Genomic DNA, 18,251 nt, shown 5'->3' on the forward strand with positions numbered 1-18,251 from the left:
GATTCAAATTAAAATGATGGTCGGAGGGTCCAGACATTTTCAAGGGTGTTGAAGGAAGAAGAGGTCGGATAAATCAAGATCTTAGAAGTACAAGAAGGGAGTTTCTACAAGCGAAAATTCAAGTGTGCTTTGAAACGAACTGCGTGCCTCTATAAAAAATCAGCACTCGACGGGATTTCAGAGATCAAAGAGGCGAGCTCAGAATTCGAAGAGGCCAATTCAAAAATCGAAGAGGTGCTAGCTTCCTCAAAAGCTGGGCTTGCTCGAAAACCACGAGCCAATCTTCCTTTCCAGACTTGTCTGCACTTGTCATATGCAACCTCTGCACTCGACGGGGCTCAGAAATCGAAGAGGCCAATTTAAAAAATCGAAGAGGCAAGCTCAGAAATCAGAGAGGCATCTTGCTTTTCTAGACACGTCAGCACCCGTCACACACAAACTCAACTTTGCAGAAATCACGGGCAATTTGTCGAAGCGCCGATCCCAAATATCGAAGAGGCGCCAGTCTTTTTCAGCCGCGTCAACACCTGTCATATGCACACTCAACTTTGCACAAATCACAGGCAATTTGTTGAAGATTTTCGGTGAAAGAGAAAACACGTGAAGTTTACTGTTTAATCATCCAACGGTTGCCGACAAGAGTGAAAGAACAGTACCGGTTATTAATCCATATAAATATCCACCTTCACCTTCCATAGCAAGGCAGACATACAGAACCTTTCTTCATCTCCGAGAACCTCTATTCATCTCCGAGAACCTTTCTTCATCTCCGAGAATGCCTTCCCAACGAAGCCTCTCGAGTTACTCAGTGTTTCTTATTCATTGGGGTACCTCTGCAAACAAATGACACCAAAGCAAAAGTATCTCATATCAACAGGGTAGAAAGCAAGAGTATCTCATATCATGCTTTCTCCCCGTCCTTTCCTTTGTCCTTGTTCTTACCTGCAAAGACAAGGATAAAGAAAACAATATGCTGGAACCTCCACTCAAACTCGGGTAAGGAACCGACTACTTGGAACCCTTCCCTGATTGCCTACTTAGCACTGCTCTCGAGTACTCATCTCCCACTGCTGCTGTACTTCCAAAGAAGCTGCCACTTCTGCCTGAAGAACAGATAAGGCAAGTGAAAATGATACCTTGCAGCATGTGGAGACAACGTGCAGAAGAAACAAGCAGAGAAGAATGCAGCCTGCACAGTCAACTCAGCAGAAGGAGTCTGAGATGAGGAACTCGAGAAGATGCCACATCTGCCTGAGGAACAGATAAAGGAAATGAAAATGATACCTTGAAGCATGTGGAGACAAGTGCAACAAAGCACGTGCTGATTCATCCGCTACTTCTTCAAAATCAAAAGTATCTCATATCATCAGGGTTGCAATCACTCTGGACGGTGAACTTGTTTTGACCCTCAAATTCTTGGGTCGACTTACTAGGCGTTGTGGACTGCATGTGCCGTTTCACCACCCTTGAATCAAATCCTTAAAGATCAAGTCACCAACTGGAAGAAGAGCCCATCAATCTTGAAGATCATACCGTTGACCAAACTGCTCAGGTGTGAATTAGAAAGATTGAACAAAGCAACAAGTCGTCACATTCACCTCGTGCCTGCTTGCCATGTGTTTGAGTCAACCTTCAAGAATCAAGCCTTAACGGCCCTTGAAGAAGCTTCCAACCATATTCAAGATCAAGCCTCGACGGCTCTTGAGGAAATCACAAGTCCGATTCAAGATCAAGCGTCCACCATATTTGAATCAAATCTAGTTCAAGAATAAGCTGTGGAAAATCAACAATTGGAGGAATCCAAAAAATCCTCCAACCCAGTTCAAGATCAAAGCTATGGAAAGTCAACAAAGCGCAAAAAACAAATACGTGCCGATTCATCCACTACAAAAGCCAAAGATCATCTACCACATGAAGCTCATTGTGGTCCAATTTCAACCTTCAAGATCAAGCCTCGACGGCCCTTGAAGAAATTTCAAACAAAGTCCAAGAACAAGCCTCAACGGCCCTTGAAGAAATCTCCAGCCCAATTCAAGATCAAGCCTCGATGGCCGTTGGATTGACATCTACAGTAAGGGACTTCAAAACGCATCTCCTACACGTGACAAGCACATGTATACGACGCACCTTGAAGTGGGGGCATTTGTAGACATCGAAATTGCGGTGAAATAAATGTTCACCAACGCATTAAAATTTTGACGTGTCAGGGCATACATGGCATATGCCACGTGTCATACAAATTGTACACATGGTGTGTGACTCAACAAAATAAGAAGAAATACCCTTGGAGGATTACACAAGTTTTTCTTCTCATTTTGGGCAATGACAAGGCAAGCACATTTCAATCCATTGAAGATCAAAACAAGGTTTTCTTCTCATTTTGGGCAATGACAAAGCGTGCACATATCAAGTTTAAAATGATATTAAGTGGAAAATTAGGCCATAAAATTACCACTTCAAGTTTAAAATTGTATTAAGTGGGAAATTAGGCAATGGTGCTTGGAAAAGAAAAAAATATTTTGTGGTGGTGATTCATTCTCAAAGCCTATAAATAGGCTTCTACATCAAGGTATCATGAACCAATTCATAAATACATTTCTCTACTCCCAAAATGGAAGAGAATACTCCCCACACATCCAAAATCCTTGAAGCTTTGAAACTCTAAAGCTCTCAAGCAAATCCCGAAGGATCAAGAAAGCCCTCTTCGTTCTTCGTCAAAACCTCCTTCAAGATCAAGCCCCAATGACCCTTGAAGAACTTCCACCAATTCAAGATCAAGCCTCGACGGCCCTTGAAGAAAGTGTTCATCGTTCATCCTAAGATCAAGCCCCAACGGCCCTTTGGATCAACAACATCAACAAATCCACACATCCAACCGTTCTTCAAGATCAAGCTCAAAAGCCCTTGAAGATCCGTTCATCACTGTTCTTCAAGATCAAGCCCAAAAGCCCTTGAAGATCCGTTCATCACTGTTATTCAAGATCAAGCTTTAACGGCCCTTGAAGAAACATTCATCCTCAAGATCAAGCCCCAACGGCTCCTTGAAGATCCGCTCAAATCCACCTCCAAAGATCAAGCCCACGGCCCCTTGAAGAAACTTCCAACAGTTCATCCAAGATCAAGCCTCAACGGCCCTTGGATCAACGAAACATCCACAAATCAACACCTTACGGAGATCGAATCAGAGGATCAAAATAGAGAGAGATTGTAACCCTAAATCATCAAATACAAATATTTGTCTGTGCACGTTGTTCTTGTCTTTCGTTTCAGGAATTTTTCGTGTTCACATAAGCATGTGAGTGTCAATAAATATGATTTATTGATTTCTTGTTAATCAATTAACTTGGTTAACGAGTTAGTTGGTGTTGAGGAAATTATGGAATCTTGTTTTAATTAAGATTTGGAGTCCTTATTTTGTGCAACTAATCAATTAGGACTCTAATGTTATCCTATGATTTGGCAAATCCCCACTAATCAGTAAAAGGCCGGATTAGTGGGAGTCTTTTCACTATACATAGGCAGGCCTTGCTTTCACAAAATACATGTTCGATTCCGACCAAACCCTATTATTGCTAGAACACTTTTGCTTGCTGAAAGTAGAAGACTCTTTTGAAACTTTGGCAATCATGGCTTCTTTTTCCTCCTCATTAGATAAGTTTATTTCCTTTTTATGTCAATTTGGTTTATCGAATTCGTGATCCAAATGTCTTGTTATTCTTATAATCTTAGAAATATCTTAATATGGTATTAGAGCAACACAAAAAGCTTAGGTCCGATTAATAGGTAATTTGTTAAATTGAAATTTTGTAGATAATTGATACTACAAAAGCATAATTTGTGTTTATCATTCGGTTCGATATCTTTTCTAATCAATCATTTGAGACTTCATAAACATGCTTCCGCAATTCTGTATAAAGTTACATAATAATTAAGTTACAAGCACTGGTGTCAATGATCATGGTTTGGATTTGTGGCCATAAAGACTTTTCTTGCCAGGTTAAATTTTCGATTTAATTATGCTTGAAGGTTAAATTCCCTTATATATTTCTTTTTATTTTTGGATTGCGTCACCGGTTTTGATTCATCTGTTTGGGAATGATTGATTCTACGTTCTTAGTGTTATCAGTGTGTTTCCAGGGTTTGGTTGGATTCGTGGCAATTGTTTTTTTAACAATTTTAAAAGCTTGGACAGGATTATATTTGGAGGTTGTGAATTCCTGAGTATTTGTTCTTAAGAATTGTTTTGTCGATTTTGAAGTTGTTGACAAATATTTTAGGGATGTGGATAGATTTTGATATCTCCTCTTAACTCTATTGATCTACTTTTGAGTTTCGGGTTTTCTGATTTAGTGTGGTGTAATGATTCCCAAGGTGTTCTGGATTCAAAAATTGGTTCAGATAGGGTTTCGATTTGGGCGAAAAGATTATCTACTTACCATCAGTTATCTCTTTGAACTTTATGATATGATGATTTAGAAATTTTAATCCTCGTATGTGCCCAAATGATTGAAGCTTTGTTGTTAATTTTCAAGTGTAGTTTGAGGGACGCAATTGCATAGATGTCTAATATACAAGGGGTTAGGTATTGTATTTGGCTAATATTTTACTGGTGATCTTGTCTGATGGCTCAAAGGTTGGATCTGATTGCTCAAAGGTTGGATTTATACTCTTCTTTTTTCACGATAGAAATCTATTCTTGTCTCCCACAAATTTGCACTCAACTGTTTATTTCCTCCCTTTAATTCAAAACTCATGCTAAACTTTTTCCCTTATATTAATAGATAATTAAAAAGAAATAGATTTTTTTTTAATCCCAAATCTTGCAATTCTGATAAACTTTAGTTATGTTGACAAATTTGACATTCATGTACCTTATTTATATGAGTATTTCTAGGCTTTCGATTCTTAAATTGTGGCGATCTTTTGCAGACTCTTGTTAAGTGCATATTTCGTATGGCTGATTACCTATAACAAACTATGAATACTTATGACAACTTATGATTCACGTCAACGGTAACCCTAATACTATGTTGATTATTTAGTATAAATTGTCTTACATGTGGTTTATTGGATTTAATTTAGGCTTAATATGTTTTGCTCCACATAAGTATTCTCTATTAATATATATTTTGGAGTGAGGAATCAATAAAATGACTCTACAATTTAAAAATGTGATATGTGGAAAAGGGTAAGAAACTCACATAAAAAGGAAAACCATTCATGTTGTCGCTAACCTAGCCTAATAGACATTCTATTTTTCATAGTCTTCCCTAACACCAATTTTATGAAACCCTGTCATGTTGTAATATAGAATGGATTCTAAACGCTGATATTATTTTTTATTTTCACTTTTTTCTGACAAGAAATAGGTTTATGGTAAAATTTTAAAAGGTGATGCTATGTTGTTGGAATTCTATGCGCTTCTGCAACATATGTGAGATTATTTTGATATACCTATGCAATTCCTAAATTCATGAAATTATAGTATGATATACATTGAGATGTCTATTTCAAATCTGGAAATTTTCACGAGCGTTGACTACAAAATGAATTATTGGTGAAATGTGTACTACATAATTTTTGCAATTTCTGCAACACATGCCATTGCGATTTTATTTTTGGCCCACTTGTAAAATCTTAAAATAATGAAATTTTGGGCAATAGTAAATCTATATGTTTACTTCATTTTTGAAAATTTTCATGCACATTGGATGAAAAATGAATATTTGGTGAATTGTTTAGTCTCGGGTATGGACTAGAATTTCTGTCATTTCTGCAGCACATCACATTTCGAATTTTCTTTTGGTACACTTATAAAATTTTAAAAATTAAGAAATTTTTCGAATAAGTAGCCATATATGTCTAGTCCATACCTAAAAATTTTCATGACAAACTAAAGAGAATTTTTAGTGAATTTTCAAACTAAGGTGGTACATATTGCTAAATATTATGACTTCAAACAATTGGTTATGCTCTGAAATATTGTTTTCACTGATTTGTGCACATTTAATGGTACCAATTATTTGACAAATTTATTGTACCAATTTTTCCTTATTTTATGCAAATTCTCAATACCAATGAATTTTATTAAGTAACATTGATTAATTTTGATTGGTGATTTACTAGTTTATTTTTCTCAAACCAATATTTTGTTTGGTCATCAATTCTGATTATGACGACCATTGTCTTTTGAGACAAAGTTAGAAAATGACATCAGTCTACAAATTTATCATTTTGGTCCTTATCGGATAACTGAATAAACACATTTTCATCTTTTGAGGACTCACTAGTACAAAAAATACTTTGTGTTACGTAGGTCATTCGTTGCGCAAAGTCAAAAAAACGTCGCGCAAAAAATGGGACAATTCAAGAATTTCCACTATCGAAACCTAATCCGTGAACCGCAAACTACAACACATAACTATGCATTCCCAAACTATCCAAAAAATGGGACAATTCAAGAATTAATTGGACCGCTGTCATGCTTTTGCATCCATACACAAAATCCAACTAATTCTCAAACGGGAAACTAAGCTTTTCTTGACAAAAGTGTATGAAGTTAAGTAGTATTAACTTCGTACAACACAAAACAATTTTGTACGTGATGTACAAAAATATGTGCATACAAATAAATTAAATCACAATAACTAGTGAAACTAAATAAAATAGATACAAAATATTAATACTTCTAAACTATAATGTTGATGGCCTTAGTTTTTATTTGTTTATATTAATTATATCATAGAATATACATATTCTAGTTAGTTACACTCGAGTAATTTTGGTGGTGAGATAAATGTATTGTTAGAATATGAACACAAGTGTACGCGTATTTTGGCTAGATATTGGTTTTAAAAAATCTTATTGAAAGATGTTTTGGTTGTCTTCAAGTTTACAAAGGATTGAGACTGAAAATGAATCGTGAATTACTTACTTGTATTAAAATTGGAAGACGATATTAATTTTCTACAAGGATTTAATAGGAGAATCGTAGCCATTGTTTAACTACATAAGTATGGCATATGCTCACAAAAATCAACCCCCTCATTATTGAACTAAAACATGTTGTCTTAGCATTGAGAATTTAATAGTGATGATAAGATTAGCTTTGAAGTTCATGGCTTTTGTAGGTTTTCTATATAATTCTTAATTACCTACGGTGCATTGGATTTACCCTCAATTCAACCATATAGCACAAATTAAGGAAATTTCAAGGGAAAACCAACATTTCTTACAATTTCTTCTATGTAAATATATAAGTTAACCCATATGCAAAATTAATAAAGACTAAAGGGCATAGCAAGTAGGCAAAGGTACCTAATAGGTAAAATTAATAAAGATTACTTCAAAATTCAATCTCACAAAACTCAAACCATTACCAAAAAAGGGCATAGCAAGTAGGCAAAGGTACATATACAAAAATCACATATGCAACATGAAGAAAATACCATCAAATTCGTTCTTCAATGATAATCGTATACAAAAATCCTTTACAAAACAAATTTAGTAGTTTTAGTTTGAATTCTCAATTCAAAGTTACATATACAAAATCAAATCGCTTACCGGATAGAAAAAGATTGAGGAAGGGAGAGAATTGGAGAAAGTTTTGAAGAGAGATGGGGGAGGGAGGTAGCTGCTGCAACTAGTTTGCAGTTTCTACCTCCCAAACTGATTAAGTGAAGTAAGAAAAGGTCGTTGACTTTGCGCGACGCCGCCTATGTCACGCAAAACAGCTTTGTGTGACGCATGTTCACCTACGTCACGCAAAGCTGTTTTGCGTGACGTAGGTTGCGTCACGCAAAATTGTTTTGCGTGACGTAGGTGGCCTTGCGTAACACAAAGTCAACCAAAAAAGCGGCAAAGCTATCTAGATTTGGCGCCAAACAATTTTGCGTGACGTAAGTGAACTTACGTCGAGCAAAACACTTTTGTGCGACGTCGGTCTCCATCGCGCAACATGCCGTCACGCAAAGGCCGTTTGCGCGACGTTTTGTGTTTAACGTCACGCAAACATACTTTGCGCGACGAATTTGGCTGCGTCGCGCAAGTTTCCGTCGCACAAAGTGTTTTTTCTACTAGTGGCTTTACTGTTCAATAAAGGCATATTCTTGTGTCTAAGAATTCTAATTTATATGTTGTGAGTACTTTGTCCCAAAGGGAATTTTAGGAACCACTGATCAACAATAAATTAGTATATATAGCTAACCATAAAATATTTCTAATATATTTCACCTGGCGAAAGCTGTTGAAACTATATTTATTTTGTGTATTTTATGTTTTGGCTATGCAGTGAAGGTATTTTCCTTACATAATATGTTTCTATCCAAAGGTGTAACATACATGCAAATTATAGGTAGTTCTATCCTTGACAACTTGACTACATCCATGGTGAATCTTGCAAAATCAAGAATGAGTAGGTAAATTTGCCAATGTTTTGTCTTAATTTTCTTTGAGTTCTAATTAGATTAAAATTATTGTTAGAATAATTGAATATTATTGAGATATCTAAACTAAGTGTTTGTTCTAATTTAATTTATTTTAGAAAACATGAATTGAGTTTGAATTTCTTGATTCGGTGTTATTCTAATTCATTTTAATTTGTGACTGAACGAGACAATAAAGAAGGATCTCAAGGCATATATTTCAAGAAATTATTTTCAGACATGAATATATTTGTAATTTTTCAAAAATGACACAATTGCACAGTTTCTTAGTGCACATTATGCTTTGATTAATGCATGTTAAACGACACATCTACACTAAAATAAAATAAAAATCGTAGTCATTGATATGTTTTTTTGTTTATGAAACTTTTATTTATGTTTGGAAAAGTATATGTGTTTGATCCTTATTGGTTCAACTTACTTGCACTTTTGGTTGTTAATTAGACATTAAAACATGTTTATCTTTTGTTGTATGAAAATCATTTCCTCTAGTATACAATCTTGCAATTTTGAGTGTCTACCCAAGTGAGAGAAATAATATGTTATGGGCTTCACACTCATCATTTTGCATAATTTAGGTAGATAAAATGTACATTATCATACTTGTTTATATTTTATTTGTTATATGCAACTAACCTTGTAGGAAATTCTAGTTTGAATCACTATTGTTTTATATCAATAATGAACTGATAAATGCAATATGACTAGATTTAAATCCAGATGAGTTAATACGTATTTTCTGCTCAAAAGTGTTTGCTTATTAATTTTTCCTTATTTTGTCAAGAAATTGAACTTGTGATTTAATGTTATTGATGGATTATTAATCTGCTCAAAAGTGTTTTCTTATTTAGTCCAATTATAAATCAATGTACAGTTAAACATGAAATTGACAAGATTGTATATACTTTATCTACTCAAAAGTGTTGAAGCTTATACATTTCTCCTTGTATTTTATGTATTAACTGTGAAAACCTAATATAATCAGATTCTATCTAACGATGATTGTGGAATTATAAGCTTGTGTTGCAATTAGAAAACATTTAGTTAAAGTTTTCTCTTTCTGTCAAAATTTAGATGAATAAAACTGACTATATGATTTTGTATAACTTTTCAGTCCCTCACTTCCTTGCAATATTTGGCATAGAGATGAAGTCAGAAAAATTAGTAGTTGATGTTGAATCCTCAAATTTCGTAATCATAAATCCTTTTACTAATGCTTGATTAGTGTGAGTGTATTAGAGGTATATGTGTTTATGAATTGGAATTAAATGATATTATAGTTGTTAAAAAAAACACCTTACCAATTTTTACAAATAGCATCATAAATTGTTAAAAAAATAACTGCACTGAAATATCTAATTACTCAAATCTATAATTCTTTTAAAACACATCACTGAAAACCCCACGGAGAGAGGTGCATATTCCTAACCTTGCACAGTTAAATTTGCATTTTGTTTGAGGGGAGAAAAATGTTCAGAACTGATAAGTCAATGGTTAAATAAGTTTACTCTGGTGTCAAATATTTTTTAATACATACATAATGCTGTCTATTTAAATCAACATTGATTCTTGCATACCTTCGGTTATATAATGTTTGAAGTTGAATGTATGTATACCCAATTGGGAATGATTCTTTATCTGAAACTTAGAACAAACCAACTCATCCGAGAACACAATGGAACTTAGATGCAACTCCAATTTAATCAATGTAAATTATTATACTGAAACAATGTGATCAAACTTAATCAAAACTCCAAATCCACCAAAAGTTTAAATTTCTTACCTTGAGTACAGAGGGCTTCGGAAAATGACGGCATTCTAGCCTAGAAATAAAATCCACAAAATCAGAAAAAATGAAATTTGCACAGAATTCACAGTTCTAAACACAAAATTACCCACACCAAATCGGCTAGAGAACTTCCCCACTAAACTCAAACAAAATCAACTCCAATTTGTTTTCTTTTCCAAAGCTTGTCTCAATCTGCAACATCATGACCAAATCAAAACCCCCAAAACAAATTGCAGGCATTTCCGAAAACCCAATTCACTCATCGCAAAACAATCAGTAAAGTGTGTACCCTTGAGCAAATTTCTTAGCTCTAGTTGGAGCATCGGGAACTGATGCGTCGAACTCAGCTCGTTTCCTACCGAAAACCAATCAAAACCATTAACGAAAAACCCAAGAAATTAAGGTTTATGATGGAGGTTGGGGAAAGGATGAGGATTATCACTTGAAGGAGGGGGTGGAGTTGTATAAGAGGTCGATCCAGGAGAGCTTAGTGGGAGTGGGCTTGCGGGGATTGTCGGAGGGGAATCTGTAGGGGATGGTGCATGCTCTGTAGTTGAATCCGATCGGCATCGTGAACAGTGCAAATAAAGAGTGAATTAAAAGATTAATCAGAGAGCTTACCTTTGCAGTTGTTGCCACTGCGCCTTCATGTTTCATCCACTCATGTGAAGATGCAAACTTCAATCTATCCAAAATTGCAAGATCCAAACATAAACCCCAATATTACAATTCTTTTCAACTTAATTACCCAAAAACAATAAACTTTAAAATACCCCAAATACATAACATCCCTAAATTCACCATCGTCTTTGACAAATGAAACTTAGCTCTCAACAATGGCGACATTCGGTTCCAGCGAGTTGTCAAAGGTTATCGGCTAGCACAAAATCGACCCCATCAATACTCACATCCCAAATTTCACAATTTTTTATCAAAATTGATGCAAAACGAAAACCCATCCAAATCAGGGAAGAAGATGAGTTTTACCCGAGGAATCGAGTTGAACATATATCTTATGGGTTCTTCTTTTACCTGCACAGAAAGTCAAAAATTAAAAACCCACAAACCAAAAGCTTAAAAAAAAATTCAAATTTCTTTCTCCAGAGATTATTACAAAGAAACCTGAAGAGATCTCCGATAGGTTTCCAAGGGAGAGGTCAAAATGAAAGAGATGTTGTCCAACGGATGGGGAGGAAGAAGGAAGGAAGAACAGCACATCGTTTCTACTTTTCCAGAAAAATATCTACACAAATTTTGACTGGTTCGTTGTTCTTAGCAAGAAAGCGAGAGAGAGACGGAGAACTCGAGATCAGAGCCAGAAAACGTGAGGATTGAGAGGAAGAAAAGCGTTTGTGAGACACGGATCGAAAAGGATGGAAGGCTCCAGAAGGCCAACGCGTCGACATCCTATGGAAGCAGACGGACTCATGGCGCAAAACTAAGAATTCATTATAGAGAAGCCAAAACTAAAGGAGCACGATGACCAACACGTGTGAAACATGGCACAAATGAAATTAAACAAATCAAGAAGGGGTAAAATCGACATCACACTGTGCTTATGAACAGTGTTTAAGCGTTTTTCTCTTTTAGTATAGATTGAATTTGGAGTCCTTATTATGTACAATTAATCATGAGGTCTTATTTGGTTAGACAAGAAATCAATGTCAATTAGGACTCTAATGTTATCCTATGATTTGGCAAATTCCAAATATTCAGTAATTGGCAAATTCCAAATATCCAGTTTGTTATGCAGTTTCTACCTTCCAGCATAATTTATTCATTTCTTTATTCTCAATGAAGATTCAAGAAGTTATTCATAAGCCTGACTCAACTACTGTCTACAACAACTGCTCAAACCCTTATGTGGGTCTTGCGATAGGGTAAACCAATTTCCCAACACCCATATGGGTAAGCTCTCAAGTGCGAGAAGATAAACTAATTGATTTCCAGTGTGAGAGGGTAAACCAATTCCCCGACACCCAAAAAAGTCTGCTCTCGAGTGCGAGAGGATAAACTAATTGCTCTTCAGTGCGAGAGGGTAAACCAATTATCCGACACCCATATAGGATTACTCTCTAGTGCGAGAGAGTAAACCAATTCCCTGACACCCATATGGGTAAGATCTCCAGTGTAAGAGGATAAACTAATTGCTTTTCAGTGCGAAAGGGTAAACCAATTCCTTAACACCTATATAGGTCTGCTCTCCAGTGCAAGAGGATAAACTAATTGCTCTACAGTGCAAGAAGGTAAACCAATTCCCCGACACCCATATGAGTAAGTTCTCTAGTGCAAGAGGGTAAACTAATTGCTCTCCAGTGTGATAGGGTAAACTAATTCCCTAATGCTTATCTGGGTAAGCTCTCCAGTGTGAGAAGGCCACATAGCTCAAAAGATCAAATGCTTGAAGACAAACTTGGCAGCAAATGATCAAGGGGCAGCAGCCACTTTGCACTTAATAGTTCTCTCATCCAACACTTTATCTTCAACATCTACGATCTTGGTAGCTCCATCCTTGACTGCTTCATCTATGGCAGCTGAAAAATCAAACTCAGTAGTTTCCTCATTTTTGGCAAGCAACTCGGACGTGGCAGCCTAAACTGTGGCCTATGCCACGCCACTTTATCGGCCCATGCTAAGCCAGTCTTTGGCTTCAGCCAAGCCGAGCAACATAAGCAAATGGCCCATTCCACACCTCCTCCTTGGCCCATGCCAAGACGACTCTTGGCCCCTGCTAGCTAACGTGGCGCATAACCCCAACGGCTACCCCATGGCAACACCACCCAAGAAGAAGACAAGGAAAATTAAGTGTTTCTTACATCGGTGTGGCATGGAGAAGACAAAGAAATTTACGAAAGACGGTTCTTTGCACGGGCAAGTAAAGAAGAGTGTTAGGGGAAGGGGAACAAATATCCTCTAACTTTCTCTCTTTCTTGTAGGGATAAATAATTGCCCTTTGAAGTTGATTTAATCCCCTGCTTAAGGTAGGCCTAAATAGGCTTTAGACGCGATTTATTTCCCTTTCCTAGAAGAATATAATTCCAAGTCCAAGTAGAACTCTGAATCAAAGTTGAAGATCTCTACACTTGCTGCCCTTTCTTGGAAGCAGCTCAATAGGTGTGGGGGCATTTGTGGAGCTAAAAATAATCAAGAAAAATATGGAGGCGACACGTGGATTCTAGGGGTAGAAAAAGACAAAATTACCCTCGAGGCACATTGAAGCTTCTACGCGCAAGTAGCGGACAATCAAGGTCAAAAGTGATCAAAATAGGTATTTAATCAAAACCTATTTCATCCATCCTCATCAAATCTCCCTCACAAGGTAACTCCCAAATTATTTCTCCTAAATTATATTAATTAGCTAATTAATTAATTTATCACTCAATTAATTTATTAATTAGCTAATTAATTGTAAATTACACCCAAAAAACCACTAAAGTGGCCGGTTCCCATCTATCCCAAAAGGGCTGGCCACACCCCTATAAATACCACCCTATTTTCTCCAAAAACCTAAGTTCAACACTCTTGCAAAATTCTCCAAATTCTCTAAACACTTTTCCCTCAAATTCTAACTTTGGCATTGAAGGTTCTTCGGCCAAAGCCACCTCCTATTCATCGTGGGCGTGTGAGGCTCTTGACATTAATCAAAGGTGTTAATTGTTTTGTAGGTGCAATTTTGTCCAACAAAAAGAATGTAGAAATTTGCATCCACAACCATCATGTTCATGGTCACTTCCGTAATGAGGATATTGCTCATAATTACCCTCATATGGTAGTCCCAAACAATATTGAGGGGGATCACCATTCATCTTGTTGTAAAATTTGGAAATTTATATAAGAACTTTCTATTTTTGTATTATGAGTTTCATGTCAACCTGTATTTTGAAATTTATAGTGTATTTAGACTAAATGACTAACACATAATTATTGTGGGTTTACCATTTGGCTTGTATTTTATATTGCTTTCGTACCATGTACTGATCATCAATATGTTATTCCAAACCTCGATCCGATTTGCGTGAAGCTAGTTGGTTACATGTCCATGCCAACAAGAATTGAAGAAAGGGGATTAAGGTATAATAAAGGGTAAATTACAATTTGCACTCTAAAATTTGTGTGCAATTGCAACTTCATACACCATTTTTAAAACATTTTAATCTCATAAAATTACTTATATTTCATTTCAGTTTTGCACAACCGATCCATTAAATTAAAAGAAAACTAATGAAAAGGGCTTGAAAACTTTGAGTTTTAATGATAAGGACAAAATAAAGGGTAAAGTGAATAGTACCAGGATTGACTTTTTAGTGTAAAAATGTGGTTTTTCGTTAAAGTGAACAGTACCGGGTGCTTTTCGTTAAAGTTCCCTTAAATTAATCATTAAGCAATCACATGGCAAATATAAAGCCCAAATATTTTGATGATTTGTCAAATAAAAATAATTAAATATTAAAAATCAATGTAAAAGCAAACTAAATTAAAGAAAAGCGAGCCCCACCCTACCTTCTTCCCGTAGATCTCGCAGAGCAGCAGCCGCTTGACAAAATCCCTAATTTTTTTTTTTTAATTCTAGGTTAGTCCGACCTAATCAGAGCATCTTTTTCTTCTCTTTCTTTTCTCTCTCCCTCTCCTCCCCTTTCGAACTCTAACTTCAGCTCTAGAAGCTTCGCGAACTCACGGGCTAGATTTCCAATGGCAAATAGCAAGGCTGCCAGAGAATCTCCAATAGAAGGAGCACGTATGCCGTAGATCCGAATACTGACGATTTTTCAAGTGGAGCGGGTCGCCATGGACTACAGCAACGTCGCCCCTTGGACCCCTGTACGATTCCGAAGTCGAGATGTGGATCTTGGTGGCTATCTCCGTCGCTTCGAGTGTCGCTTGGTTGGCGGTAAAATGGGCAAACTTGAAATACGACATGCGTCGTTGCAGCGTGAAGTCCTCGAAGGAGTGTCATATGCCGTCGTAATGCAGTGTTTATAGGTGGGTTTGTGGATTTGGGAGAAGGGATGGGAAGATGGGATGGGGGTTGTAATGGGAGCCGGAGATTTACGAAGGGGTATGATTGAACTCATTGAAGGGGGTTGGGCACACTAGGCATAATTTTTTTTTATTAAAAAATTTATTTTATATTGGTTTCATTTATTTGGACAAATTTAACTGACACGTCATTACTTAACGATCGTTTTTAATGAATTGACCAAGGCCATCTCTAATGAATCAGGTCATAGGGCTATGGGCACTTTTATAGTTTGAAATGAGGAAAAACCCATGTCTAATGGAGGTCCACGCCAAAGGAAAAAGGGGACCTACTAGGCCAAATTCCAGCCCATGGCCATCGGGCTGGCAATTGAAGCCAGTTAGCTAGCTTGCTGGTGGGGCCAAACCAGTGACTGCACTTCGTTAGCTGATGTCATGATCTAGCCGTTATATTTGAATTAATTTTTTTAAGGACGAAATTAAAAAAAAAAAAAGAAATTTTAATTCTAATTATTTTTCTATAAATACCCAAACCATTTCTACACCATTCCTCACACTATTTTCATCATTCTATACTATCTTACCTCATTTTATTTCAATTCTTCACATTCTATTCTCTTATCTCTTCTAATAATCTTTCCTTTACTGTTTTCAATAAATTTCAAATGTCCACATCTTCAACCAAAGGAAAGGCTTGGACCCGGAAAGAAGATGAAACTATATGCAAGGCTTATAGATGGGTATCGGAAGATAGTGTCAAGGGGTATTTCTCAAACAAGTGAAGGCATTTGGACTCGTACGTCCAAAAAGTACTATGAGTTCTATGAAAGCACCACTCCACCGAAGCCCAAAATCCACGAGAGTTGTTCTTCACGATGGAAAAAACATCTTCATCCAAGGTTGAATAAATGGCATCAAGCCATGATAACGGCCTAAATGAGACATGAAAGCGGAGCCAATCAATACAACAAAGTAAGTGTTTTCAAGTTCTTTTATGTATTTAATTATCTTACATTTAATTCCATAAATTAATTTTCTTTAATTTTTGTAATTATATTTTCTAGGAACGCCAAGAGGAGCAATTGTATATGGATGACATTAAAAATCCTCTTACTCATCAAGGTTGTTGGGAAATTTGTAAAGGGTGGGTGTTATTTCAAGATCCGCCTCAAGAAAGATTTGGTCATACGCCAGTGTTCAAAAATGTTTCCTCAAATACAGTTGGCGATGAAGAAGTATCTCCTATCATTGAAGAAACAAGGCTAGAAAATCTGTTTCCAGGTCAATCTTCGATACCCAGGGCTATGGGATGACACAAGGCTAGAAAACTGAAGGAAAAAGGCAAGGAAAAGGAGGAGTTAGACTTTCGAGAGGAAATGGCCTTCTCATTGCGATTAATGGCGGACCAAAATAACATTGCCGCGGAAGAAAGGAAGTGTAGACATGAAGAACAGGCATAACAAATACAAGAAGAGATGGATGATAGGAACATGGAAAAGGACACTATGAATGATTCTCCAATGAGTAAGGCATATTTTAAAAGGAACAATAGGGAAATTATGGCCCAACGGGAGTTGTTTACAACATCCGACTATACTCCTACAATGGCGGATGAAGATCATTATTATAATTAGTTGTTGTAGTCTTTAATGTTTAAGTTGTTGTAATCTTTAATATTTAAGTCGTTGTAGTTTTAATATTTAAGTTGTTGTAATCTTTAATATTTAAGTTGTTGTAGTCTTTAAATTTAAGTTGTTGTAGTCTTTAATTCAAGAAGTTGTATTCCAATTAAGTTATACTTCAATTAAATTGTGATCTTTGAATTTATGTCTAAGTTGGTTAACATGTAAGTAAAATTAAAATATTTAATAACATGAAACTTAAACAACATTTAACAAATAATAATACAATCTCCACCCTAGTACTACTTCGGGGAGTTATTGAAACTTAAAAACATTTAACAAATAACGACACCAATCTCCACCCTAGTACTACTTGTGGGAGTTATTGAAACTTAAACAACATTTGGTTTATTACGACTACTCCATTGTTCTTTTGGCCCTAAGATGTGCAACAAGATCCTGTTGTAGGTACTTGTTTGTGGTACGCGAACGTATCATTCTATGATGCCTCATGTATTCATTTAAAGAGATGTTACCAGTTTTGTGTCGTGGTTTGTAAGAGAGACCAACAACCGAGCCACCCCATTAAGGTTGTTCTTGAGTTTCCTCACAAGCCATGGCCTTAGCCATTGTTGCCATAAATGTTGTGTTGCACCATGCTTCATCCTTTTCATTGGACTCCTCATGTTCTCGTCTCCGCTCCGCCCATTTATCTACGAACTCAGAATTGGATGAGGATCCCCAGTTAGAATGCAAAGAGGATCCAAAGTTGGAATCCATTACAAACTTGAATTGAAATGACAAATTTTAGAAAATGACATGAGATATTGAAGAAGGCAAAGATGAAGGTGTGCGAATTCGACCCCAATATCTAGCCAATTTATTGACATTGGAAGTTGAAGATAAGAAGTGTCACGTAGATAAGAATCCTATCTAAAATTTGCATAACCAATTACATCTCGACATGTGGCACTCGAAAATCCTATCTAAAAAATTATTAAGATTACATAAAGATAAGAAATATGGAGAGTTACTCACTTTAGTGGCACGTGTCACTCAAAATCCTATAGGGAAAAATTATTAGGATTATATAAAGATAAGAAATCCGGAGCCTTATTCATTTAGCGACCTGTGCCTCAAAATATGTCCGGAAACCTTATTTTAATATGGTAGTTTAATTCAATTAACCAATAAAATTAAAGAACAAACTTAAAATAATAAATTATTGAGGGGGCTAAAAATTAGTCCCTTTTGGTTGGTAATAGTATATAAATATGATCTGATACTGTTCATTAAAAAATAATTTCTTGTAGGGCTATAATCTGGATGGGGGGCTAAACATAGCCCTTTTCGGTTGGAGATGGCCTAACGGTTGTACGAAATTGAAATGAAATATAAGTAATTGTATGAGATTGAAAT

The 18,251-nt window shown here is 36.1% G+C and overlaps 2 long non-coding RNA genes across 2 annotated transcripts; one reads left to right on the forward strand and one right to left on the reverse strand.

The window, feature by feature from the left end:
* Positions 1-9,943: 9,943 nt before the first annotated feature.
* LOC126606062 (uncharacterized) lies at positions 9,944-11,760 on the reverse strand. The gene is made up of 3 exons (XR_007617100.1): positions 11,356-11,760; positions 11,221-11,265; positions 9,944-11,110 (listed from the first exon to the last, which is right to left on the reverse strand). It is a non-coding gene; the product is annotated as an uncharacterized LOC126606062 (long non-coding RNA).
* LOC126606063 (uncharacterized) lies at positions 10,675-11,318 on the forward strand. The gene is made up of 2 exons (XR_007617101.1): positions 10,675-10,785; positions 10,848-11,318. It is a non-coding gene; the product is annotated as an uncharacterized LOC126606063 (long non-coding RNA).
* Positions 11,761-18,251: the final 6,491 nt, after the last annotated feature.

The sequence above is a fragment of the Malus sylvestris genome, chromosome 15 (genome assembly GCF_916048215.2).
Source record: "Malus sylvestris chromosome 15, drMalSylv7.2, whole genome shotgun sequence".
NCBI classification, from domain to species: Eukaryota; Viridiplantae; Streptophyta; class Magnoliopsida; order Rosales; family Rosaceae; genus Malus; species Malus sylvestris.